The 12,219-nt window shown below is 41.5% G+C and overlaps 1 protein-coding gene across 1 annotated transcript in view; it reads right to left on the bottom strand.

Moving 5' to 3' along the window:
- The window catches only part of LOC149157509 (uncharacterized), a 113,181-nt gene that overhangs the window by 66,229 nt on the left and 34,733 nt on the right, over positions 1-12,219 (bottom strand). The window lies entirely within an intron of this gene.

Genomic DNA, 12,219 nt, shown 5'->3' with positions numbered 1-12,219 from the left:
CCCGGAAAATCCAAGTGAGTATAACCGACGTCTGCTCCAGGTATAGTGGGACCTTCCCTCCACCGTCACTTCGGTAGAACCCTAAAGATTATGGTCACTAAAGTTACCAATCACAACAATTACACCTGGGGGAACAGTCTAAACTCCGACAGCACGCAAGGGCAGAGTAACAAGCTCAATCCCCTTACCGGCTCCTTGACAATAATCCAAGGTTTACCGATAAGTGACCCCTGGCTCCTCGACAATGGTTAATCCGAGGTTTACCGTTTGTAATACGTACTGTCTGGCGTCGTTCCCAACGAGGGAGGAATGATCCCCTCACTGGTTCGGACACGAGCTCGTGCTTCTCCTTTAAGAGGAGCTTTCCCAGAGTGCAACTGAAACAATTGGATTTATTCTACTCAAGATAAACTATCTGTTTGGTTTTGTAGTCTTGGAGAGTTAAGTACTCACCTACTCCAAGACCCTAGCCTAAGCTATGTTGGTGTTTCAGAGCCCTAGAAAAATAAAGATTACTAGATTGATTTTAATTTAAGCGTTACTTTTAAGGTTGTTTCTTAAGTCAAAAGGTGATGGAAGTGAAACCAGTGGTGTGTTGACTCGACTCAAAACCACTACAAAATGCACCTAGGATGATTTACCCACTACTTTACTTTTTCGATGAATTGCTTAACTAAAAAGTTGAGAGAATGCAATCTTTATAAAAGCAACTTCTTAATTGAAGACAATCAAAGAAACAATTCGTTTGTCTTTTCCAAGCATAAAAACATGACCGCTCTTTACATGCACGAAAAAACTCTTTTTCTTTTTCAAAACAAAAAGCTACTTGAAACAAGGCTTTTAAAGAAGATGTTTTTTGTATTTTTCTTTTAATAAAGCAAATAAATCTAAGGTAACAAAAATCAATCTTAACAACTATTAAAATCTACCAAACTTCACTCACAAGCAAACTAAAGGTAAATTTACTCTAAGCAATCTTAACGAGGCCAAAACCAACAATGATTATTCTAAGGTGTTTTACTTGATCACAATCAAATCAAGGACTAGCTTATTGCAGAACCAAAAACTAGTCAAAACAAAACTCTAATCTTTTTGTTCTTTTGTAAAATGGAAATCAACACTTTATAAACAAGTAATTCGAAATTTGACCCAAAACAACTTAAATGGCAAGCTGCTCACACAAGGAGACTTTACGACAGGCCCGACTTCTAAGAAGGCTGACAAACCAGAGAGATCTAAGGCTGGACAACTTTCTACCGTCAAAGTCACTACAGGACCTATCTAAAAATCAAACCCTAGGTCGAAACTTCGTTGAAATCCACTAAAACACTCAAAGCTCACAAAACAAGTTCAGGTGAAAATTTTTGACAGGGTACTAAAGGATCTGGGCAGAAAACACTAAGAAAAATCAAAATCTAAAAGCAATTAAAGCAAAAAATGGAATTTTCCTAAATTTTACAGGAAGACGCAGGCAACCCGTTATAACAGGCGCGGGCCCGCTCTGTGCAAACGGCAACAGCGCGTCCAAAGACGCACTGTGCAGTACTCAGAGGGTGCGTCCTTCGGGAAAAGTTAAGAAAAACCAAATCTAACTAAATCTAAAGCTAAGCCACCCAAATACTAATTCTCACAGTCAAAAACCAGAAAATAAAAATGATTTTCTCAGAGCAAAGTTCACACAAAGGAAAAGACTCTCTCATTAATGGATTCCCCAGTGGAGTCGCCAATTTGTCGTGGCGGAAAAAGTCGTTTGTGCGGACACAACTGACCTCCCTAGGAGTCTAAACTCTCTAGCGACAAACAAGACAAAATGGAGTAATCTTTCTCTAAATACACCTTTTAAAACATGAAAACTACAAGTGTTTAGGCTTACCTTATTCCAAAACGATGTTGTTGTAGTCCGTCCTTGCCGATCCGGATGAGCTCCTCCTTCACATCAATTCCTGCAACCACAAACAATCAAACAATTACGAAGCACTTGCATTTCATATAATAAAACATATATTTAACATGCAGACCAAGGAACACATGAAATAACTCATTAACACAAGCTATTGAGAAAAATAAACCAGTTTGTATTAATAACGAAACAAAGAAACTCTCACAACCTGGCCTTGGTGTTGTGCAAGTTCCTCCCAGGGTCCATCAAGGGTTTTCCTCTACTTTAACAAAGCTCACCCACTTCCAAGTAGAATCAAGCAAAGACAATCTCTCCTCACAAGGTTCTAAATGGGAGTCCTAATTCCTGCAGCATTTACCCAAAGAAAATGTATAGCTCCAACCTCCCCTCCTTCTGGCCCAAGGTCTTTATTTATAGTGCTGTAAAGAGGTTATTCAGGTCCACCATCAATGGGATAATCCCCCTCTTTGGGTGGGATAGCTCCCTTATTGATGGGATAAGTTCCTCCTTAATAGGGATACATGAACCAACTGGAGGCGCATCCATTTCATCAAACCGACCTCTAGAAAGTTCTAGAAGTAACCACAAGTAACTTTTTTAAGATGAAACTTGCGCATTTTGCCTTTTACAGAAGGACGCACCTGTCCCTTGACATACAGAGCATCCAAAGACGCAGTTTTTGTGAACATTGTGAGCGTCCCCGCAGGTAAGGCTTGAGAGAACCTGCGACCCCAGAGATAAACACATTTTTTACAAGACTTTCTCTCTTCTTTGAGTTTGAGATGGATAGCAGAGGCATAAGACTTGCCTAAGAGGGTAGCATGACTGTTGATTTGAGCCATACTAACTGTAAGCGGTCATGGTGAAATTTTTTAGTGTAACACTAATTGATAATTACATTGCAGCACAGCCCCAAACTCCAAGTGCAAGCCCCTTGCAAACTATTCACTCTCCTCCAACACCTCCAAGGCCAAATCCACCGAGAATGATGGCTGACCGTTTCGCACCCCTTGTTCTACCCCAAGTCCTAGATGACATGCCAAATGATTATCAAAGTAAAATCCCATCTTTTGATGGCACTCCTAATGGCATTACTGCTTAACAACATGTGGACAAAATGGCAGACTTCTATGAACTTCATCAGATTGATGCGGAGAACGTGGCAATGAGGCTCTTTGTACAAACTTTTGTAGGTGATGTGAGGAAATGGTTCAGAGGTTTGACGGCTACAAGTATCACTACCTTGGCTGGGCTACAAAGACAATTTTTGAACCGGTGGGAAGTGAAAAAGAATCCCCTTCAAATTCTGGCCAAATACGAGCAAATCAAACGGAATGCCAGTGAATCAGTCCAAGATTATTGTGTTAGATTTAATGCAGTCTACAACGAAATTCCAGACCATATAAAGCCACCTGTGGGACTAGCGATGATGAATTTTCTGGATGGTTTTGATGCTGAAATGGCATACCAATTGAGAGAGAGAGAACCGGCTACAATGGAAGACATGCAGAAAATTGCGGTCATGTTGAGGCAAATCTGCTGTCCAAAAGAGCTAGAGCGAAAGCATAGAAGAAAACCACGGTGAAAGAAGAATCTTCTTCAATGGATCAGCTGCTCAAAAAGGTAGAATAGATGCTTGAAAGGGTAAAACTTGACAAGCCAGAGCCACAAGTTAGGAATCCTAACTTTCGTGGCCAACAGCAGCCACAATATAGGATAAGACAAAGAGATCAGCGAACTCAAGAGCAGACAGCACAACAGCCGGTACAAACACCTTTGCAGCAGAATTTTGTGCATTGACTGGAGTTGAATGAGGATGGGAATGTAATAGGCAAGGAAAACCACTTCTTTACTCCAGATGAGCTACCTACTTACATCACTGAAGAGGAAGAATGCGCAGTAAATTTAGCTACACACCAAGACACCGATTTTATTCTAGCTAGCGACATCGTGTTGGAGGAAGAATCAGAAGAATATCAAAGAGGGTATATGAATGCTTTGTCCGCACAACGGTAGCGATACTCCCTTAGAAACAGAGATGTACTGGCCAAACCAATTCATAAAAGGAAGGAGGATGAAACAACAAAGAATGATCCATCAACTACACAAAGAAAGGGTAAAGGAGGCGGTTGTTCCGGAGAGCAGAAAATCAAAATCAGTAGAACAATCACAACAACTAGCCACATCAAAAGAGAAGGAAAGGAAAGAGATCCCGGTCAAAGAGGTAGAAAGAACTCTCGCTTTCAGCCTAGAGAATGAGATTTCTAAGCTAAAGGTATCCATCCCTTTCACTGAAATCATGAAGAACAACAGTTATAGAGGACATATTTCTAAAATGTTGAATTTGGACCCAATGTCCGACATGGTAAATGTAGAAGATGATCAGCCTGAAATGATTTTTGGGCCAGCAACGAATGGTGAGTCTCCTGATAGCGATGTGCCACCCTTCTATATCAGTTTATGATTGCATGATTTTTTGTTACACAACGCCATGTTCGATTCCAGAGCTTCTCACAATCTCATGCCCAAGGCTATCATGGATAAGCTTGGTCTGGACATCACCCGGCAATATCATGACCTATATTCATTCGATTCCAGCAGAGTAAGATGTATAGGACTCATCAAAGACTTGGTTGTGAGTGTAGATCAGCTTCCTATGAAAAATGTTCTGATGGATGTGGTGGTAGCAGATATTCCTCCAAGGTTTGGCATGCTTCTTTCAAGGTCTTGGGTAGCGAAATCGAAAGGGACACTACAGCTGGATTTCTCTTGTGCAACAATCCCGGTGTTTGGACAAATGAGGAAGTTATACCGGGAATAAAAGATGAAATATATGATCACAAGAAAGGAGAAACCGATAAATCATCCTATTAACTATGTACATACAGATTTAGAGTCTTTTCTTTTGTTTTCAGATAGTTTAAATGAAATAGATAGTCAGATAGTAGAAGAAAATGACATTCCGGAAATAACATAAAATGTTAGAGAAATCTTGAAGAAAGAAGGACAAGAAAAGCAACAAAAGATTGGGCAATCAGCTGAAAATGATGGACAACAAGTAGACAAGGCACGACAAATAGATTTTCAGCACTTACAAGAAGACGAAGAAGGCTTGTGGACCATGGATTTCGATGGAGCAGTAGGGAATGATGACGCTGGTATTGGTATTTAGGTACGCAGTCCTTTCTCCGCCCCAAACAAAGTGCCTAGAAGCGTGAGAGTTTTCTCTTACAAGCTGGCCTTTGAATATTCAAATAATGAAGCCGAGTATGAAGCTCTAATTGCTGGCCTATAGATTCTTAGAAAGCTGAATGCAAAGAGGATTTCAGTATATGGCGACTCCGAGTTGGTGATAAAACAGGTCAGAGGTGAGTATCAATCAAAACATCCTAGGATGCGGGCCTATCGTAATGCAGTTTTGGACATCTTGAAGCTATTTTCTGAATACACCTTGACATGTGTGCCATGAATACAAAATACCATTGCTGATGCTCTTGCCAAGGTTGTGCGCAGCGTGAAGATTCCCATGAACTCCAACAATAAATTTGAAATCCATGTCAAGCATCATCCAACCATTCTAGACAATCATTGACATTAGCAAGTGTTCCAAGATGATGAGGAGATTAAGGATTTTCTGCTCAACAAAGGCAAGTTCAAAGAAACCTCAATCGATGTGGAAAATGATGAGGGCAAAGGGAACAATACAGATGAAGTTCAAATCAATCAAATGGACGTATTACAGCTGAAGAATAACATCATTCCTAAAGGCTTGATACCCCTAGAGGAACTTTTTGATCAAGATGATGTAGCCCACAAGTCAACATTGCAGCCGACAGAGAAGGGTGTAGAAGAGGTCCACATCGGTACAGCTGCAAATCCAAACATGGTAAAATTGTCCAAAGAATTACCGCCAAAAATCAAGGACAAATATATCAGTTTGATGGCTTCATTTGCAGATGTATTTGCTTGGGATTATTCTGATTTAAAGACCTATGATATGAATATCATTCAGCACAAAATACCTATCAAGCCCAATCAAAAACCATTTAGCCAAAAGTTGAGAAGGATAAATCCAAGGTTGCTGCCATCTATCGAAAAGGAGGTAAATAGGTTGTACAAGTCAGGTATCATTGTGCCTATCAGATTTTCAGATTGGATATCTAACTTAGTACCTGTACGCAAGAAGACCGGTGAGATCCGCCTATGCATCGATTTCAGAAATCTAAACAAGGTCTCATTGAAGGACAACTATCCGCTGCCCAATATGGACCATGTACATCAGCGAGTAGTGGGGGCATCTCGTATGTCATTTCTTGATGGTTATTCCGGATACAACCAAATTTCCGTCCATGAAGATGATAGAGATAAGACAACATTCACCATTCCATGGGGAAGCTTTCACTATGCCAAAATGCCCTTCGGTTTGAAGAATGCAAGTGCCACATTTCAGGGGGCAATGGACTTGGCGTTTTCAAATGAGAAGGATGTGTTTTTGGTGGTGTACTTGGATGATTTGACGGTGTTTTCAAAATATGATGAAGAACACATGCATCACCTAAAAATTGTCTTTCAAAAATGCAGGAAATATGGTTTATCACTGAATCCAAAGAAGAGCTTGTTCACCATGGAGGAAGGAAAATTACTTGGGAACATCATTTCAAAGGATGGCATTAGTATAGACCAGCACGTGTGCAAGCGATTCAGCAAATCGATCTGCCTAGGAACAAAAATGAAATACAATCATTCAATGGTAAGATGAATTTTCTGCGTCGTTTCGTGCCTAATCTTACAGAACACTTGAAAGAAATGACCAACATGCTTAAGAAGGACAGCCAGGTGAAATGGACAGAGGAGGCTGTAAAATCTTTCAACTTGGTCAAATTGGCCCTTTCTTCAGCTCCAGTTCTAGTTAGCCCGGACTACACTCAAGATTTCATATTGTTTTCATTTGCTTCTGAGCACACTATGGCAGCGGTATTATTGCAGAAGAGGGATGATCATGAAAGACCCATTGCATTCTTCAGCAGGGCTATAAGGGATGCAGCTTTGAAGTACAACATCATTGAGAAGCAAGCCCTGGCATTGGTGAAGGCATTGAAGGATTTCCGGGTGTATATCCTACATTCTCACATTCTGGCCTATGTTCCTAATACTGCTGTGAAAGATGTTTTAGTGTAGACCGATCTGGAAGGGAGAAGAGGCAAATGGATCGCAGCCTTGCTAGAATACGATGTGGAGATAAAGCCTACAAATTTGGTCAAAGGACAGGGGTTGGCGAAGCTAATGGCTTAATCAAATTTGCATGCATTGGACATAAATCTGATCACTGCCATGTCCGATGAGAATGAGGAAGGAACGTCAATTCAGGTATCTGAAATGTTTGCTTTGTCCCCATGGTATTCTAATATAATATACGTGTTGAAAAATCAATCACCACCGCCTGACATGGCTAGAAACAAAGCGAGAACACTCAAATTGAAGGCTGCCAAGTTTTGTATCTTGAATTCTGCATTGTATTGGAAAGATCCCGGTGGCATTTTGTTAAATTGTCTGGTGGAAGAGGAGGCAAACAAAGTCATGGAGGATTTCCACGGAGGATAGTGCGGTGGACATCTTTTTTGGAAATCAATGGCGAACAAAATTTTAAGAGAAGGGTACTACTGGCCTACTTTGTTTTCTAATGTCCATAAGATGGTCAAGCACTGTCATAAATTTCAAATTTTCGAAGGGAAATAGAAATTATAGCCTTTGCCACTTAAGCCTATTGAAGTGAGCGCTCCCTTCCAGCAGTGGGGGTTGGATTTCATTGGGGAAATTCATCGTGCCTCTTTCGGACAGCATAGGTGGATCCTTATAGTGACGGACTATTTCACAAAATGGATTGAGGTAGCCCCTACCAGACAAGCGACGGACACGGTAATCATTTCATTTCTCGAAAATAACATCCTGTCTCGCTTTGGTTGTCCAAACAAATTAATCACTTATAATGCAACAGCTTTCAAATCGAAAAGGATGGTAGAATTTTGTCATAAATATCATATAATTTTGGGTCATTCAACTGCCTATCATCCGTAAGGCAATGGATTGGCAGAATCTTCGAATAAATATTTGGTCAACATCATCAAGAAGCTGCTGGAAATAAATAAGAAGAGTTGGAACAAGAGGTTGGTCCATGCGCTTTCGGCAGATCGGATCAGTCAGAAAAAGTCTATTGGTATGTCACCATTTGAGCTGGTTTATGGAGTGGACACAGTATTTCCTTCTTCTCTTGCTGCCCCGTTGGTCAAAATTCTTCAGGAGGCTGGCAGTGAGGAAGATCCCATGCAGAGAAGGCTGAATCAAATGATCCACTTGCAGCAAACAAGAGACGTTTTCAAAAACACATCCAAGTTGTAGGAGAAGATAAAGAAAATCTATGACAGAAAAGCAAAAGCAGATAAATTTCAGTTGGATGATGTGATGCTGAAGTGGGATGCAAGGAATGAAGAGAAAGGAAAGCATGTTCAAAAATCTATGGAAAGGTCCTTTCAAGGTTGCAGCATATAGGGGGCAGAATGCCTTTCTTCTTAAGGAAATGAACGGGGAAGACTGTCCCGGAGGGCCGATCAATGGTCGGATGCTCAAGCGTTATCACTGTTGATCTATTAATGCTGCTTCCACTATCATTGTAAAAACCATTTTTATTTCAATTTGGTTTCAGTCTGTAAAGTCAGTTTTTGAGTTATTTCAAGGTCAAGTTTGAGTCAATTTCTTGGTTCTTCCAGTGGTATAAATAAGTCAGATTCTTGTGCTATTTATTAAAATGATGACTCCATAGCCCAATGGTCAAAAGGAACTATCTAGCTCCTCCAGAGATATGTTGTTCTTGGCACCTCCAAGGAGCTACCACCCCCCATTGGAGCCAATGTTAGAGTCGGTCTGGTCAGCCCTTCGTCAGAGATCAAAACTCTTTGTGCATTTCAAATTTAGGTGTCCCGCTCCATTCACGCAGCTACATTTCGCTAGGTACATGCCATGATCTGATGGAGAAAGTCATGCTAGTCATTTTGTCTCATGTCTGGCCCCTGCTGGTTCAGGTCTTGGTCCATAATCAATGAAATTCATGATAGTCAAGGTCTGGTCATGTTACAGGACAAAGTCATCTTTTATGTTTGGGTCTAGGAAACCAGAAATGTGGTCTTTGAGAAACATGTCCAGAACAAGCCATGCAGGCCAGAGGGAGACCTTATACAGCTATGGTTCCGAAAGCTTCATCATCACCTGAAGAGACATCGACTCCTCTTCAAAACTCTGTTTTGAAGAAAAGTCAAACAAGGTCAACTATGACGAAATTTTCTAAAAAATCGCCAGTTGACTTTTTCAGATGCAGTCAGGGTTTCCATGGCCAAATACCCAGTCACACGATCCCCACAAAGAAATGTCGGAAATTTCATCATGAGAGCCAAAATTTCAAAGAAAAATGAAAATCAGGGTGTTTTAAAGTCAATGAAAAAAAGTGCAAAACACAAACATTAGAAAGTGGGTTTTCAAAGAAGAAAAAATCAAACCCATCTCTCCCAAGCCTATATATACTTGTTGTGGGCTAAAGCAAAGCCATTTGTGCTCTTGCAAGCTTGGGAGATACATTACTAAGGTAAGAGAGCGAAGTGTGAGGAAGTGGAGTGAGTGAGAGTCGGTTTCAAGGAGCGCGACGCATGCACCAGGGAGCGCGGCGCATACACCAGGGAGCGCGACGCAGAAAAAGGGCACGACGCACAGGTAGCCTGCCCGCCATTCAGCTTTTGCAAGGGTGTGATGCACACCCTACGTGCGGCGCACTGGGCTTGGCGCGCGACGCACACGGCCAGGGGCATAAAAACAGTGCTAATCATTCCAAATCTTGTCGAAGGCTAGCAAATCAAGAGGTAGGCCCCGTTGACACCTCTCCTCTCTCAAATTTGTCAATGATTTGTAGTGCATAAGAAATTTAAATGGTACCCCAAAAGCACAAGATCGACCATGAAAAATCATCAAGAAAAATGAGAAATGGGGTTGCAAAATGTGATGATAAGCACCAAGGTTAAACTCCCCTCCCCTGGTCCCCTCACTCCTCATCATTCTCGCCTCTATTCCACCACGTTTCATAAAGAAACCACCCTAAAACTGCCCTAAAACCCTCTCCCCTGTTTTTCAAGCAAGCTGGGTGACTTTTACAGTGCGCGGCGCACACACGAGGTGGCACGGCGCACTCAGGGCGCGAGGCGAACTGGGCGCTCGGCCACAGTGCAAAATCACCGCTGGCGCGGCGCATACCCGGCGCGCGGCACACTGGGCAGAGCGCGCGGCGCACAGACTTATAAGCCCAAAAATGCACTAAATTGCCCAAAATTTTTGTGAATAATCCTCAAGGTTGGAGAGGTAGCCCAACTACCTCCACCATTGGCATTTAAACTTGAAGAGGAATGTGATTTTGATGACCATGAATCAAATGCAAAAAAAAAATTAAAAGTAAAACAAAGATGACACAAAGAAGGTCAAAAATCTAGGGTTTTGCTACAGTGACATTATTGCTAAAATGTGATCCTGCCTACCTCTATCAGCTAATTCCCCTGTAGTAGTTTCCCTCTAATAATCACCCTAGCTCCACTGTAATCATATCCATTTGTTCCCTTTATTCCTATGGCTCAAATTATCCAAGCCCTACCCCATCAACACCATACCCAAAACACCCCCAAATCCCTTATAAATTTCTCCTTCTAAACCCCGATTCCCCTTTTCATCATCCCCCTCCTACACTCCCTATTTTATTGTCCCCTTGGTGACAAATTTTCAGAGCATCTATCAGTTTCATTGGATTCAGAGGGAAACATAAAACTCAGGGTACAAACAGCAGTAATGGCATCAGAAAATTCATCAGAGTATGAGGAGGGGACCCACAGCGACACATCTTCAGGAGAGAGGGCTCATAGGAGACATCACTAGAGTGGAAGACATCTTAGAGATGAGCCAAACACCCTCACTGAGCTGTAGGCATGCCCACTTGCTATGTCTTGTTTCCAGCGCTTGGCATGTTATGAATTTTGTGAAAGGGTGGCGAATATCAAAGTCCATCATGAGTTGGCCCGCCTTTTTGCACTTCATCTACAGGGAGGTCAATCTGTCCTGGTTGGGGTCACTTTCACATTGACATCGGAAACCATATCAGTGGCAACAGGAATACCGAACATTTGGGAACAGTGGCATAAGAAAAAGAAGGTGGAGAGGCATCACTATGAGCCCTACATCAAGAACAGCTGTTTGAGCCAGCTCACTAGAGTTTTTAAATTCATGTTTTTGAGGGACGAGTATGCCCCATGTCATGCGGAAAGAGTCAATTTTGCGGACAAAACCGACCTCCCTAGAAGCTAAGGATTTCTAGTGACAAACAAAACAATCAAGCACTATCTTTCCCTAAATATGCATTTAAATAAAAGAAACCAGGTGTTTAAGGCATACCTTTAGTCCAACGCTATTTGTAGCAGCCAAGCCTCTTCGATCCAGATGAGCTCCTTCTCCTTGAAGCCTGCATTAACTAACAAGCAAATGATTACATAGCACCTGAATAACTCATATAATAAAACATATTCATCATAAAGACCAAGGAGTTTATGAAACAAATTATATATAACAACTTGTTGAGAAAAATAAACTTAATTGTATTAATTGGAAACAAAAGAAACCTTACAACCAGTGCCTTAGTGTTGTGCAGGTCCTTCCCAGGGTCCAGCAAGAGTTCTGTTGGACACCTAATCCTAAGTGGGTTAGTGTGGAAGTCGAATGGACAAAGCAGTCCAAGAGACCTTGGGATCTGAAACCCAAGAGTCACATATTTGTACTATAAATGTAAATATATTGTTAATAAAAAATGTACTGAATGATTTATCTTTCATATTGTCTTTGTTGTCCATGTGTGTTTAACATGGTATCAGAGCGGGCGATTGCTGGTCCTGCTCCAATTTGAGCCACTTGTTTTGTGGTCTCTATATACATGTCAGTTCTGTCTTTCTCCTAATCAGAGTTTATCAGAATTGCCAGTTTTACTGTGTGTTGTACACTGGTCTGACATGGTCTTACATTTGCGTTGATGCTGCTCATTACAACGCTCATGTTACTATGCGTTGATGCTGCCACAGGTCCCAGGTTCCCAAATTAGTTTTTTTGTGTTGTAACTCCCGCAAGTTTTCTGTCATTGGCCTCATTATTCCCTGTCTCTCTGCCAGAAATTGGAGCGTTGGCTGCATTGTAATGAATGTGAGACCATGCGCTGTGTGCTCAGAGGTCTGAGTGTAAATGCCCTAGAA

Source organism: Pinus tabuliformis, chromosome 5_2 (assembly GCF_031772625.1).
Source record: "Pinus tabuliformis cultivar Carrire ecotype Pingquan chromosome 5_2, CPIR1, whole genome shotgun sequence".
In the NCBI taxonomy this organism is placed as follows: Eukaryota; Viridiplantae; Streptophyta; class Pinopsida; order Pinales; family Pinaceae; genus Pinus; species Pinus tabuliformis.
Note: the sequence above shows the minus strand (reverse complement) of the source record. Positions and strands in the feature narration are given on the sequence as shown.